General features: G+C 30.3%; 1 protein-coding gene across 1 annotated transcript in view; it reads left to right on the top strand.

The window, feature by feature from the left end:
• Positions 1-11,351, top strand: part of LOC110267810 — a 14,869-nt gene extending 3,518 nt beyond the window's left edge. Inside the window, exon 4 of the transcript XR_002355745.1 lies at positions 11,341-11,351. The gene's annotated coding sequence lies outside the window, so the exon portion shown is untranslated. The remainder of the gene's footprint in view (positions 1-11,340) is intronic.

Here is a 16,674-nt window from a genome sequence, read left to right as displayed (position 1 = left end):
ATATATATATATATATATATATAATGGTCTTCATTGGATGAAGATTAATAGATCTCATTTATTAAATTATATATATAGATGGTGCATATAGAGATATGACCATTGAACTGACTCACTCTGAGAATTCTTAATGGTTATAATTACCGTATATTTGTCAATAGGATATTCTCAAGATGGACATAGTAATAGAGTTTCCTTTGACCTGCGACTGTCATAGTAATTAACAATGTATTTATTATACTTTGTTCCGGACACCTAATACCTTAGGGTGCTAGTTGAATGGATATTGAGTATGATTTAAATACTTGTAGAATTAATGATTAGTCAATAAGGAATCCATCAACTCTCGGTAAAGAGTTTGAGCTCTATGATTATAATGACTGAGATGAATAAAACCTTGGCCAAGGGGATTAAATGAATGAAGAAATGAGTTTCTTAAGTCATTCACAATTCATTATAATAATGGTAACAAGTTAGAGTTTGACAATTAAACCATACTCTAAAGGTTAACCAAGAGCTGAAAAGATGGAAGGAATTATACTTTGTTCTTTTAAGGTTCTTAGTAAAAATATATTACTTCAAACTATCAGGTCGTTGAGGAGTGTTGCTAGACGCCAACCTTGATTAGTAAATTTAGTATGACTAATTTACTACCCGCTTAGTATTGAACCTATAGTGTCACACAATAACGAATGTTCTAATCTTTGCTGTAGAATTATTTAATTATTAATTTGATTTGATCAAATAAATAATTATATTAATTCAAATGGAATAATATTATATTTTTTGCTAGCACCAAGAATATAACAATAGTATGATAATTGAGAATATTAAATGAGATTTGAGAATAATTAGTTATTCTATTTCTAAATTTGGATATGAGATTCTAACTGATTCTGTTTCAAATTGAGTTATGATATGATTCATAAATTTAAAAGATTTAGATTTAGAATTTTAAGATATGATTTGAATTTGAATTGAGATTCAAATTTAAAATCAGTAACAAATCTCATACTATATATATGTATGCCAAGAGTAAAGGAATAACAGACGAGAATAACAAGAGTTTTATTCCGTTACCTTTACACACATAAACGTATGTGAGCCTGATTCTTGGAGAAGAATTTTATGGCGTGCAAAGAGTTGTAAGAGGTTTCTCAATTTAGATCAGATGTCCATTGGTCAAGGAGTTGACAGCAAAAGTTGGTCTCGGTGTGGATACGCATAGCGCCTTCGTACCATCGAAGGAGAAAGTTTTTACTAAAGCGTCTAAAGGTATTTAGATCTGATCTATATCTATATATTATTATTGGAATAAAATTTAAGCACAAAATAGATCTTTAGGATTACCTTCTTTTCTTCCGCTGCGTGTTATGAACACATGGTAATCCTTCAGTGGTATCAGAGCTTTGGCTTTTTGTGTTTAAATTTTATTCCTATTTTCTTAAAGATTGGGAATTAATAGGATTAATTTAAATTATTTTTTAAGCATGTGATGTATTTATTTCTATTGAGATAGTTTTCTAATAAATTAATAGTTAATTTATTTTAATTATTTAATTGTGATTAAATTATCATTCATTTAATATAAAAGTTATATTTATAATCAAATATTTTGTTTGATTTTATTTATATATTAAATTTTATTGTGATTTTGATCACAATAAAAGGAATAAGATGCAAAATATCTTTTGTTTGTTTCTTATATATATAAGTGTATATATAAAGGTCAAATTTGATTTGATAATTTTTTAAGGCTAAACGTTAGTCTATTAAAAATCAAATTTTGATTTGATTGATATGTTTTGAACGTTATAATTTTAGAAATTAGTTTTTTTCTAATGTTCTTGATTATAAAGAGCGGCCTGACAACCAGGAGTTTTATTTTCAAGTTACTAATCAGTATATACATTTGATGTATTAGGGATTTAATTTTATATTTTTACCTAAACAATCTAAGAGTATAAAATTTAATCCATGAATACTGGTAGAAATTCTCTAACAATTGAGATAAATCCTAAAAGTTAGGAGTTTGCCAAAAATAAATTTATCTTTTGTTTACAAGGAACAACCTGACAACCAGGAGACTCGTACTCATGGATAGAATTTATTTATGCATATGATGATGTATAAGAAGAATTAATTTTATACTTGAACCTATACAACCTAGGGGTATAAAATATAATTCAGTTAAATAATTGTTTGACAACCAGATAATTATTTAGGATTATAATTGTATGTGATACAATTTAATCATATTTATTTGGAATAGGTATGAGTAACAACTTGACAACCAAGATACTCATTCGTGATTCTAAATAATTTTTCCAAAAATACAGATTTCTTGATTTACTTTCATATTTTAAATTTTAAATATGCCCATCTTTTGTGTGGCATGCTTGAAAGTAATGTATTGGCTACAATTTAGAATTATTTTTCCAAAAGGTTATCCTTGATATGACAATCCTATTGAAGTTGTGAAGAATTTGAAATATTGCTTTACTGCAACATGGGTTGTTTTGACAACCATGAGTTCCCATTTCAAAGATAACTTACTATTTATTATTAAACATCTTGAGAAGATGTATGATACCCAAAGTAAAATAGTACGATTATCAAAGATTTTGTTTAAACTAGTGGGAGTATTGGACGATATATTTTGAATTAAACAACTTTAGAAGTTGGAATGCCATTAGGCAAATGATTTTAGCGAGAATTGTTCTTGCAAGTATTTTTAGAGATTTATTTTGTTACAAACAATTTATAATTGGCCTTAATATGATTAAGGTTTGTGATCCTTTTGCAAAAACTCAATATGAGTATTGAAGATGTGAATCAAAATTGCTCTTAATGGTTGGTTTGACCAATAATAAAAATATTGAGTATTTTTATTATAGGAGTTTAAAGTAAAATCTCTAATATCTAATTGATATTCTATTAAATTAAGAATGAAATTCTTTCCGTGTATAAATACTAGTACTCTTTGTACTCCCTCATGTTTAAGAAACATGAAATTTGATTTAGATGAATATCACTGTTTGTTAAATATTTAGACTACATTTTAAAAATGTTGCTAAATTAACAAATTTCTCACTAAATCAGTTTTTTACCTATATGAAATATGAAAAAGGCATAAGCTGAAACTCAAGAACATTAGAGTTTGGAGATGTCTTATATGTATTAAGAGATTGCACAATAATAGAAATGATATTAGGTCCAATAAATGAGATTTATTGGTTACCCTAAAAAAATAATGAGTATTATTTCTATCATATTTCTTAAGACAAAGTGTCTGTGATAAGGTTAAACTCCTTTTTAGAAAAAGAATTCCATCTTAAAGAAAGAGTGGGAGTACAATTACTTTTATTAGAATTTGTATACCACTCAATAGAAGATATACTTTCTCCTGAAAGTATAAAAGGTTTGATCGTCAAACTAACTTTTCGAAAAAGTAGCCTATTAGTATAATGATACAATTCTATAAAGATAGATCTAATGGTTACTTAGATTTTTTTTATAATCATGTTCAATAAGGATTGTCCTTAAAATAAAATTATGCACTATTGTAGTGGGAGATTTCATGTTTTGAAAAAACGTGATATTTATTATGCACTAGGTGTATTTTACAAAAGTTCAAGCAAACATGCTCAAAAATTAAGGTGTTTAAGGTCAAAAGAGTTTTGATAAACACAAATGTGCATTAAAATTATACACATGATTGATTGGCTCTAGTACAAGTGGGAGATTATTGAGATAATAGTATGCCCAAGATCCAATCTATCATGATTGGCTCTCGTGCAAGTGAGAGATTATTGAGATAATAGTATGCCCAAGATTCAATCTATCATGATTGGCTCTCGTGCAAGTGGGAGATTGTTGGGAATAAGGAGTATGACCACAATCCAATCAATCATATATCATATAATTTGTTATTGTTATTATATTAAAATGTTAATATAATAACGTCCTTGATTAAATTTAGAGATTTATCATTATGATAGTGATCATAATATTGAGAGATAAATCTTTTATAATTTAATCTAAATTGTTCTTGGTCATAGGATTATTAAAAAGGACATTAATAATCCGAAAAGATCAATATATATATAACGGTCTTCATTGGATGAAGATTAATAGATCTCATTTATTAAATTATATATATAGATGGTGCATATAGAGATATGACCATTGAACTGACTCACTTTGAGAATTCCTAATGGTTATAATTACCGTATATTTGTCAATAGGATATTCTCAAGATGAGCATAGTAATAGAGTTTCCTTTGACTTATGGCTGTCATAGTAATTAACAATGTATTTATTATACTTTGATTTCGGACACCTAATACCTTAGGGTGCTAGTTGAATGGATATTGGGTATGATTTAAATACTTGTAGAATTAATGATTAGTCAATAAGGAATCCATCAACTCTAGGTAAAGAGTTTGAGCTCTATGATTATAATGACTGAGATGAATAAAACCTTGGCCAAGGGGATTAAATGAATGAAGAAATGAGTTTCTCAAGTTATTCACAATTCATTATAATAATGGTAACAAGTTAGAGTTTGACAATTAAACCATACTCTAAAGGTTAACCAAGAGCTGAAAAGATGGAAGGAATTATACTTTGTTCTTTTAAGGTTCTTAGTAAAAATATATTACTTCAAACTATCGGGTCGTTGAGGAGTGTTGCTAGACGCCAACCTTGATTAGTAAATTTAGTATGACTAATTTACTACCCGCTTAGTATTGAACCTATGGGTCACACACTAACGAGTGTTCTAATCTTTGCTGTAGAATTATTTAATTATCAATTTGATTTGATCAAATAAATAATTATATTAATTCAAATGGAATATTATTATATTTTTTGCTAGCACCAAGAATATAATAATAGTATGATAATTGAGAATATTAAATGAGATTTGAGAATAATTAGTTATTCTATTTCTAAATTTGGATATGAGATCCTAACTGATTCTGTTTCAAATTGAGTTATGATATGATTCATAAATTTAAAAGATTTAGATTTAGAATTTTAAGATATGATTTGAATTTGAATTGAGATTCAAATTTAAAATCAGTAACAAATCTCATACTATATATTTGTATGCCAAGAGTAAAGGAATAACAGACGAGAATAACAAGAGTTTTATTCCGTTACCTTTACACACATAAACGTATGTGAGCCTGATTCTTGGAGAAGAATTTTATGGCGAGCAAAGAGTTGCAAGAGATTTCTCAATTTAGATCAGATGTCAATTGGTCAAGGAGTTGACAGCAAAAGTTAGTCTCGGTGTGGATACGCATAGCGCCTTCGTACCATCGAAGGAAAAAGTTTTTACTAAAGCGTCTAAAGGTATTTAGATCTGATCTATATCTATATATTATTATTGGAATAAAATTTAAGCACAAAATAGATCTTTAGGATTACCTTCTTTTCTTCCGCTGCGTGTTATGAACACATGGTAATCCTTCAGTGGTATCAGATCTTTGGCTTTTTGTGTTTAAATTTTATTCTTATTTTCTTAAAGATTGGGAATTAATAGAATTAATTTAAATTATTTTTTAAGCATGTGATGTATTTATTTCTGTTGAGATGGTTTTCTAATAAATTAATAGTTAATTTATTTTAATTATTTAATTGTGATTAAATTATTATTCATTTAATATAAAAGTTATATTTATAATCAAATATTTTATTTGATTTTATTTATATATTAAATTTTATTGTGATTTTGATCACAATAAAAGGAATAAGATGCAAAATATCTTTTGTTTGTTTCTCTTATATATAAGTGTATATATAAAGGTCAAATTTGATTTGATAATTTTCTAAGGCTAAACGTTAGTCTATTAAAAATCAAATTTTGATTTGATTGATATGTTTTGAACGTTATAATTTTAGAAATTAGTTTTTTTCTAATGTTCTTGATTATAAAGAGTGGCCTGACAACTAGGAGTTTTATTTTCAAGTTACTAACCAGTATATACATTTGATGTATTAGGGATTTAATTTTATATTTTTACCTAGACAATCTAAGAGTATAAAATTTAATCCATGAATACTGGTAGAAATTCTCTAACAATTGAGATAAATCCTAAAAGTTAGGAGTTTGCCAAAAATAAATTTATCTTTTGTTTACAAGGAACAACCTGACAACCAGGAGACTCGTACTCACGGATAGAATTTATTTATGCATATGATGATGTATAAGAAGAATTAATTTTATACTTGAACCTATACAACCTATGGGTATAAAATATAATTCAGTTAAATAATTGTCTGACAACCAGATAATTATTTAGGATTATAATTGTATGTGATACAATTTAATCATATTTATTTGGAATAGGTATGAGTAACAACTTAACAACCAAGATACTCATTCGTGATTCTAAATAATTTTTCCAAAAATACAGATTTCTTGATTTACTTTCATATTTTAAATTTTAAATATGCCCATCTTTTGTGTGGCATGCTTGAAAGTAATGTATTGGCTACAATTTAGAATTATTTTTCCAATAGGTTATCATTGATATGACAATCCTATTGAAGTTGTGAAGAATTTGAAATATTGCTTTATTGCAACATGGGTTGTTTTGACAACCATGAGTTCCCATTTCAAAGATAACTTACTATTTATTATTAAACATCTTGAGAAGATGTATGATACCCAAAATAAAATAGTACAATTATCAAAGATTTTGTTTAAACTAGTGGGAGTACTGGACGATATATTTTGAATTAAACAACTTTAGAAGTTGGAATGCCATTAGGCAAATGCATTTAGCGAGAATTGTTCTTGCAAGTATTTTTAGAGATTTATTTTGTTACAAACAATTTATAATTGGCCTTAATATGATTAAAGTTTGTGATCCTTTTGCAAAAACTCAATATGAGTATTGAAGATGTGAATCAAAATTGCTCTTAATGGTTGGTTTGACCAATAATAAAAATATTGAGTATTTTTATTATAAGAGTTTAAAGTAAAATCTCTAATATCTAATTGATATTCTATTAAATTGAGAATGAAATTATTTCCGTGTATAAATACTAGTACTCTATGTACTCCCTCAAGTTTAAGAAACATGAAATTTGATTTAGATGAATATCACTGTTTGTTAAATATTTAGACTACATTTTAAAAATGTTGCTAAATTAAGAAATTTCTCACTAAATCAGTTTTTTACCTATATGAGATATGGAAATGGCATAAGCTAAAACTCAAGAACATTAGAGTTTGGAGATGTCTTATATATATTAAGAGATTGCACAATAATAGAATTGATATTAGGTCCAATAAATGAGATTTATTGGTTACCCTAAAAAAAATAATGAGTATTATTTCTATCACATTTCTTAAGACAAAGTGTCTGTGATAAGGTTAAACTCCTTTTTAGAAAAGGAATTCCATCTTAAAGGAAGAGTGGGAGTACAATTACTTTTATTAGAATTTGTATACCACTCAATAGAAGATATACTTTCTCCTGAAAGTATAAAATCCGGACACCTAATACCTTAGGGTGCTAGTTGAATGGATATTGGGTATGATTTACATACTTGTAGAATTAATGATTAGTCAATAAGGAATCCATCAACTCTCGGTAAAGAGTTTGAGCTCTATGATTATAATGACTGAGATGAATAAAACCTTGGCCAAGGGGATTAAATGAATGAAGAAATGAGTTTCTTAAGTTATTCACAATTCATTATAATAATGGTAACAAGTTAGAGTTTGACAATTAAACCATACTCTAAAGGTTAACCAAGAGCTGGAAAGATGGAAGGAATTATACTTTGTTCTTCTGAGGTTCTTAGTAAAAAAATAGATTACTTCAAACTATCGGGTCGTTGAGGAGTGTTGCTAGACGCCAACCTTGATTAGTAAATTTAGTATGACTAATTTACTACCCGCTTAGTATTGAACCTATAGTGTCACACAATAACGAATGTTCTAATCTTTGCTGTAGAATTATTTAATTATTAATTTGATTTGATCAAATAAATAATTATATTAATTCAAATGGAATATTATTATATTTTTTGCTAGCACCAAGAATATAATAATAGTATGATAATTGAGAATATTATATGAGATTTGAGAATAATTAGTTATTCTATTTCTAAATTTGGATATGAGATCCTAACTGATTCTGTTTCAAATTGAGTTATGATATAATTCATAAATTTAAAAGATTTAGATTTAGAATTTTAAGATATGATTTGGATTTGAATTGAGATTCAAATTTAAAATCAGTAACAAATCTCATACTATATATATGTATGCCAAGAGTAAAGGAATAACAGACGAGAATAACAAGAGTTTTATTCCATTACCTTTACACACATAAATGTATGTGAGCCTGATTCTTGGAGAAGAATTTTATGGCGTGCAAAGAGTTGCAAGAGGTTTCTCAATTTAGATCAGATGTCAATTGGTCAAGGAGTTGACAGCAAAAGTTGGTCTCGGTGTGGATACGCATAGGGCCTTCGTACCATCGAAGGAGAAAGTTTTTACTAAAGCGTCTAAAGGTATTTAGATCTAATCTATATCTATATATTATTATTGGAATAAAATTTAAGCACAAAATAGATCTTTAGGATTACCTTCTTTTCTTCCACTGCGTGTTATGAACACATGGTAATCCTTCAGTGGTATCAGATCTTTGGCTTTTTGTGTTTAAATTTTATTCCTATTTTCTTAAAGATTGTGAATTAATAAGATTAATTTAAATTATTTTTTAAGCATGTGATGTATTTATTTCTATTGAGATAGTTTTCTAGTAAATTAATAGTTAATTTATTTTAATTATTTAATTGTGATTAAATTATCATTCATTTAATATAAAAGTTATATTTATAATCAAATATTTTGTTTGATTTTATTTATATATTAAATTTTATTGTGATTTTGATCACAATAAAAGGAATAAGATGCAAAATATCTTTTGTTTGTTTCTTATATATATAAGTATATATATAAAGGTCAAATTTGATTTGATAATTTTCTAAGGCTAAACGTTAGTCTATTAAAAATCAAATTTTGATTTGATTGATATGTTTTGAATGTTATAATTTTAGAAATTAGTTTTTTTCTAATGTTCTTGATTATAAAGAGCGGCCTGACAACCAGGAGTTTTATTTTCAAGATACTAATCAGTATATACATTTGATGTATTAGAGATTTAATTTTATATTTTTACCTAGACAATCTAGGAGTATAAAATTTAATCCATGAATACTGGTAGAAATTCTCTAACAATTGAGATAAATCCTAAAAGTTAGGAGTTTGCCAAAAATAAATTTATCTTTTGTTTACAAGGAACAACCTGACAACCAGGAGACTCGTACTCACGGATAGAATTTATTTATGCATATGATGATGTATAAGAAGAATTAATTTTATACTTGAACCTATACAACCTAGGGGTATAAAATATAATTCAGTTAAATAATTGTCTGACAACCAGATAATTATTTAGGATTATAATTGTATGTGATACAATTTAATCATATTTATTTGGAATAGGTATGAGTAACAACTTGACAACCAAGATACTCATTCGTGATTCTAAATAATTTTTCAAAAAATACAGATTTCTTGATTTACTTTCATATTTTAAATTTTAAATATGCCCATCTTTTGTGTGGCATGCTTGAAAGTAATGTATTGGCTACACTTTAGAATTATTTTTCTAAAAGGTTATCGTTGATATGACAATCCTATTGAAGTTGTGAAGAATTTGAAATATTGCTTTACTACAACATGGGTTGTTTTGACAACCATGAGTTCCCATTTCAAAGATAACTTACTATTTATTATTAAACATCTTGAGAAGATGTATGATACCCAAAGTGAAATAGTACGATTATCAAAGATTTTGTTTAAACTAGTGGGAGTATTCGACGATATATTTTGAATTAAACAACTTTAGAAGTTGGAATGCCATTAGGCAAATGGTTTTAGCGAGAATTGTTCTTGCAAGTATTTTTAGAGATTTATTTTGTTACAAACAATTTATAATTGGCCTTAATATGATTAAAGTTTGTGATCCTTTTGCAAAAACTCAATATGAGTATTGAAGATGTGAATCAAAATTGCTCTTAATGGTTGGTTTGACCAATAATAAAAATATTGAGTATTTTTATTATAAGAGTTTAAAGTAAAATCTCTAATATCTAATTGATATTCTATTAAATTGAGAATGAAATTATTTCCGTGTATAAATACTAGTACTCTATGTACTTCCTCATGTTTAAGAAACATGAAATTTGATTTAGATGAATATCACTGTTTGTTAAATATTTAGACTACATTTTAAAAATGTTGCTAAATTAATAAATTTCTCACTAAATCAGTTTTTTACCTATATGAGACATGGAAAAGGCATAAGCTGAAACTCAAGAACATTAGAGTTTGGAGATGTCTTTTATATATTAAGAGATTGCACAATAATAGAATTGATATTAGGTCCAATAAATGAGATTTATTGGTTACCCTAAAAAAAATAATGAGTATTATTTCTATCACATTTCTTAAGACAAAGTGTCTGTGATAAGGTTAAACTCCTTTTTAGAAAAGGAATTCCATCTTAAAGGAAGAGTGGGAGTACAATTACTTTTATTAGAATTTGTATACCACTCAATAGAGGATATACTTTCTCCTGAAAGTATAAAATGTTTGATCGTCAAACTAACTTTTCGAAAAAGTAGCCTATTTGTATAATGATACAATTCTATAAAGATAGATCTAATGGTTACTTAGATTTTTTTTATAATCATGTTCAATAAGGATTGTCCTTAAAATAAAATTATGCACTATTGTAGTGGGAGATTTCATGTTTTGAGAAAACGTGATATTTATTCTGCACGAGGTGTATTTTACAAAAGGTCAAACAAACATGCTCAAAAATAAGGTGTTTAAGGTCAAACGAGTTTTGATAAACACAAATGTGCATTAAAATTATACACATGATTGATTGGCTCTAGTGCAAGTGGGAGATTATTGAGATAATAGTATGCCCAAGATCCAATCTATCATGATTGGCTCTGGTGCAAGTGGGAGATTGTTGGGAATAAGGAGTATGACCACAATCCAATCAATCATATATCATATAATTTGTTATTGTTATTTGATGAGCGGATAATTTATACGCTTTTTGGCATTGTTTTTAATATATTTTTAGTAGGATCTAGTTACTTTTAGGGATGTTTTCATTAGTTTTTATGTTAAATTTATATTTCTGGACTTTACTATGAGTTTGTGTGTTTTTCTGTGATTTCAGGTATTTTATGACTGAAATTGAGGGACTTGAGCAGAAATCAGATTCAGAGGTTGAAGAAGGACTGCTGATGCTATTGGATTCTGACCTCCCTGTACTCAAAGTAGATTTTCTGGAGCTACAAAACTCGAAATGGCGCGATTTCAATTGCGTTGGAAAGTAGACATCTAGGGCTTTCCAGCAATATATAATAGTCCATACTTTGGTCAAGAATAGATGACACAAACTGGCGTTTAACGCCAGCTCTCTGCCCAAATCTGGCGTCCAGCGCCAGAAAAGGAGCCAAAACCAGAGTTGAACGCCCAAACTGGCACAAAAGCTGGCGTTCAACTCCAAGAAGGACCTCTACACATGCAACACTCAAGCTCAGCCCAAGCACACACCAAGTGGGCCCCAGAAGTGGATTTATGCATCAATTACTTACTTCTGTAAACCCTAGTAGCTAGTTTATTATAAATAGGACCTTTTACTAGTCTTTTTGACAATCTTTGGACGCCTGGTTCTTAGATCAGAGGGGCTGGCCATTCGGCCATGCCTGGACCTTTCACTTATGTAATTTTAACGGTAGAGTTTCTACATTCCATAGATTAAGGTGTGGAGCTCTGCTGTTCCTCAAAGATTAATGCAAACATCAAGTTTTTGGCGCTATTTCCAGGGAAAGAAAGAGCAATGAATTTTACATAATTAAAGTGTAATCATGATTCCGCGTACCAAGTTTTTGGCGCCGTTGCCGGGGATTGTTCGAGTATGGACAACTGACGGTTTATCTTGTTGCTCAGATTAGGTAATTTTCTTTCTGTTTTGTTTTCAAAAAATTTTTCAAAAATCTTTCAAAATTTGCTCACCTGTTTTCGAAAAAAAAAAATACTAAAAATAATGTTTTCAAAAATAAATTATTCTATGGCTTCAAAATTTTTAAGAATGAATTCTAGTGTTTCATGAAGCATGTTGAAGCCTATCTGGTTTTAAAGCCATACCCAAACTGCTTCGGGATTGACCTTCAACTAATCACCTCAGTGGAGTCATGCCCAATCCTTCTGGATAGGGTATGTCAGGCATGTCATGTCTGGATTACATACTAAAGCTTGGCTGGCTATTAAGCCATGCCTGACCCTTTGATTGGAGCTTTAGAGCATAAGATTCCTGGAATTCATATTAAAAATTTTGGAATCCTTATTTTTCTTTTTCTAAATAATTTTCGAAAAAAAAAACCAAAAAAATCATAAAATCATAAAAATCAAAAAAATATTTTTGTGTTTCTTGTTTGAGTCTTGAGTCATGTTATAAGTTTGGTGTCAATTGCATGTGCATATTGCATTTTTTTCGAAAATTCATGCATTCATAGTGTTCTTCATGATCTTCAAGTTGTTCTTGGTAAGTCATCTTGTTTGATCTTTGCATTTGCATGTTTTGTGTCTTTTCTTGTTTTTCATATGCATTCTTGAATTCTTAGTGTCTAAGCATTAAAGAATTCTAAGTTTGGTGTATTGCATGTTTTCTTTGCATTAAAAATTTTTCAAAATTGTGTCTTTGATGTTCATCTTGACATTCATAATGTTCTTGGTGTTCATCTTGACATTCATAGCATTCTTGCATTCATCACATGTTTTGATCTAAAAATTTCATGCATTGCATCATTTTAGTGTTTTTCATAAAAATTCAAAAAAAAAAAATCAAAAAAATATCTTTCCCTTTTTCTCTCATCAAATTCGAAAATTTGAGTTGACTTTTTCAAAAATTTTTAAAATCAAGTTGTTTCTTATGAGTCAAATCAAATTTTCAATTTGAAAATCTTATCTTTTTCAAATTCTTTTTCAAAAATCAAATCTTTTTCAAAATTCTTAGTTATTTTCGAAAATTCCAAAAATATTTTTCAAAAATCTTTTTCTCATTTTTATATCAAATTTTCGAAAATAACATAATCAATTAATGTTTTCATTAAAAAATTTGAAGTTTGTTACTTGCTTGTTAAGAAAGATTCAAACTTTAAGTTCTAGAATTATATCTTGTGATTTCTTATGAATCAAGTCATTAATTGAGATTTTAAAAATCAAATCTTTTTCAAAACTAATTTCTAAAATATCTTCTTATCTTACTTTTTTTTAAAAAAAGTTGGTTTCAAAATATCTTTTCTAACCTGCTAACTTCCTATCTTTTCAAAATTTGTTTCAACTAACTAACTAACTAACTTTTTGTTTGTTTCTTAACTTTTTCAAAACTACCTAACTAACTCTCTCTCTCTAATTTTTGAAAATATCTTCCCTCTTTTTCAAAATTTCTTTTTAATTAACTAATTATTTTTATTTTTGATTTCAAAATTTTTCGAAAATTACTAACCTTTTTCAAAAACTATTTTCGAAAATCACTAACCCTTTTTCAAAAATTATTTTCGAAAATTCTCCCTCTCCCATCTTATTCTATTTATTTATTCATCTACTAACATCTCATCTCACATCTCAATCCTCCTCACAGTTGTGTTTCTTCCATTACATTATATTCTTTGTCTCCCCCTCTTCTTCTACTCACACAGGGATCCCTATACTGTGGTATAAAGGATCTCTATTATTATTATTATTTTTCTGTGCCCTCTTCTTTGTCATATGAGCAGGAACAAGGATAAGAACATTCTTGCGGAAGCAGATCCAGAACCTGAAAGGACCCTAAAAAGGAAACTAAGAGAAGCTAAATTACAACAATCCAGAGATAACCTTTCAGAATTTTTCGAATAGGAAGAGGAGATGGCAGCCGAAAATAATAATAATGCAAGGAGGATGCTTGGTGACTTTACTGCACCTAATTCCAATTTACATGGAAGAAGCATCTCCATTCCTGCCATTGGAGCAAACAACTTTGAGCTGAAACTACTAAAATCCCTCCAAGTACTCTCCCAAGCAATACAGAAGAGAATCCAAAAGGAGAGTGCAAGGCCATTGACATAAGCACCATGGCCGAACCCAAAAAGGGAGAGGAAGACGCAAATCCCAATGAGGAAGACCTCCTGGGACGTCCAGTGATCAATAAGGAGCTTCCCTCTGCGGAACCAAAGGAATCCGAGACTCATCTAGAGACCATAGAGATTCCATTGAACCTCCTTATGCCCTTCATGAGCTCTGATGAGTATTCCTCTTCTAAAGAGAATGAGGATGTTACTGAAGAGCAAACTGCCAAGTTTCTTGGTGCAATCATGAAGCTGAATGCCAAATTATTTGGCATTGATACTTGGAAAGTTGAACCTCCCTTGTTCATCAATGAATTAAGTGATCTGGATCAACTGACATTACCTCAGAAGAAACAGGATCCTGGAAAGTTCATAATATCTTGTACCATAGGCACCATGATCTTTAAGGCTCTGTGTGACCTTGGTTCAGGAATAAACCTCATGCCCCTCTCTGTAATAGAGAAACTGGGAATCTATAGGGTGCAAGCTGCTAAAATCTCATTAGAGATGGCAGACAATTCAAGAAAATAGGCTTATGGACAAGTAGAGGACGTATTAGTAAAGGTTGAAGGCCTTTACATCCCTGCTGATTTCATAGTCTTGGATACTGGAAAGGAAGAGGATGAATCCATTATCCTAGGAAGACCTTTCCTGGCCACAGCAAGAGCTGTGATTGATGTTGACAAAGGAGAATTAGTCCTCCAAATGAATGAGGACTCCCTTGTGTTTAAAACTCAAGGATCTCTCTCTGCAACCATGGAGAGGAAGCATGAAAAGCTTCTCTCAAAACAGAGTCAACCCAAGCCCCCACAGTCAAACTCTAAGTTTGGTGTTGGAGAGTTTCAACAATGCTCTGCACATCTGTGAGGCTCCATGAGAGCCCACTGTCAAGCTATTGACATTAAAGAAGCGCTTGTTGGGAGGCAACCCAATTTTTATTTATCTAACTATATTTTTCTTAGTTATATGTCTTTATAGGTTCATGATCATGTGGAGTCACAAAATAAACAAAAAAATCAAAAACGGAATCAAAAACAGCAGAAGAAAAATCACACCCTGGAGGAGCATCTGTCTGGCGTTCAAACGCCAGAACAGAGCATGGTTCTGGCGCTGAACGCCCAAAATGGGCAGCATCCTGGCGCTGAACGCCCAGAACAAGCATGGTTCTGGCGTTCAACGCCAGAAATGGCAGCAAATGGGCGTTGAATGCCCAAAATGGGCACCAACCTGGTGCTGAACGCCCAGAGTTGTGTGCAAGGGCATTTTACATGCCTAATGGGTGCAGGGATGTAAATCCTTGACACCTCCGGATCTGTAGACACCACAGGATCACCTCAAGATCTGTGGACACCACAGGATCATCTCAGGATCTGTGAATCCCACAGGATCCCCACCCACCTCACCCTCTCTCTCTCCATTCATGACCATCCCTTCTGTTCTCCATTCACCACTCACATCCATACACACATCCCCCCGTGAGATGCCAAAACTATTCAAGAGGCAAAAAGCTATAAGTCTCGCTCATTTGATTGGAGTTATGTTTCATTGATAGTTTGGAATTTATAGTATATTCTCTTCTTTTTATCCTATTTGATTTCAGTTGCTTGGGGACAAGCAACAACTTAAGTTTGGTGTTGTGATGAGCGGATAATTTATACGCTTTTTGGCATTGTTTTTAGTATGTTTTTAGTAGGATCTAGTTACTTTTAGGGATGTTTTCATTAGTTTTTATGTTAAATTCACATTTCTGGACTTTACTATGAGTTTGTGTGTTTTTCTGTGATTTCAGGTATTTTCTGGCTGAAATTGAGGGACTTGAGCAAAAATCAGATTCAGAGGTTGAAGAAGGACTGCTGATGCTGTTGGATTCTGACCTCCCTGCACTCAAAGTGGATTTTCTTGAGCTACAGAACTTGAAATGGCGCGCTTCAAATTGCGTTGAAAAGTAGACATCCAGGGCTTTCCAGAAATATATAATAGTCCATACTTTGGCCAAGAATAGACGATGCAAACTGGCGTTCAACGCCAGCTCTCTGCCCAAATCTGGCGTCCAGCGCCAGAAAAGGAGCCAAAACCAGAGTTGAATGCCCAAACTGGCACAAAAGCTGGCGTTCAACTCCAAGAAGGACCTCTACACGTGCAACACTCAAGCTCAGCCCAAGCACACACCAAGTGGGCCCCGGAAGTGGATTTATGCATCAATTACTTACTTCTGTAAACCCTAGTAGCTAGTTTATTATAAATAGGACCTTTTACTAGTCTTTTTGACAATCTTTGGACGCCTGGTTCTTAGATCAGAGGGGCTGGCCATTCAGCCATGCCTGGACCTTTCACTTATGTAATTTTAACGGTAGAGTTTCTACACTCCATAGATTAAGGTGTGGAGCTCTGCTGTTCCTTAAAGATTAATGCAAAGTACTACTGTTTTCTATTCAATTCATCTTATTT

Source organism: Arachis ipaensis, chromosome B02, assembly GCF_000816755.2.
Source record: "Arachis ipaensis cultivar K30076 chromosome B02, Araip1.1, whole genome shotgun sequence".
NCBI lineage: Eukaryota > Viridiplantae > Streptophyta > Magnoliopsida > Fabales > Fabaceae > Arachis > Arachis ipaensis.
This window is presented reverse-complemented; position numbering and strand designations above follow the sequence as displayed.